This window comes from Plectropomus leopardus, unplaced genomic scaffold (genome assembly GCF_008729295.1).
Source record: "Plectropomus leopardus isolate mb unplaced genomic scaffold, YSFRI_Pleo_2.0 unplaced_scaffold42167, whole genome shotgun sequence".
NCBI classification, from domain to species: Eukaryota; Metazoa; Chordata; class Actinopteri; order Perciformes; family Serranidae; genus Plectropomus; species Plectropomus leopardus.
The window spans coordinates 1-220 of record NW_024646197.1 but is presented as its reverse complement, the minus strand read 5'-3'; the positions used below and the strand labels follow the sequence as shown (position 1 = coordinate 220).

The 220-nt window shown below is 53.2% G+C and overlaps 1 pseudogene; it reads right to left on the bottom strand.

Moving 5' to 3' along the window:
- Positions 1-115: 115 nt before the first annotated feature.
- Positions 116-220, bottom strand: LOC121939162 (annotated as a pseudogene; the record flags this gene model as incomplete).

The window sequence follows — 220 nt, the reverse complement described above, 5'->3', positions numbered from 1 at the left end:
GGTGGTCATTCTGTGGCCTACTCGTCACATTGTTTTTTGTTTTTTTTTTATCTGTTCTGTGTCCACTGGGAAAGCGGCAGCAGCACCCTCTGCCGGTGAAAAGCCAGAACTAAAAAGCTGACAGCACCAGGTATTCCCAGGCGGTCTCCCATCCAAGTACTGACCTGGCCCGTCCCTGCTTAGCTTCCGAGATCGGACGAGATCGGGCGTGTTCAGGGTG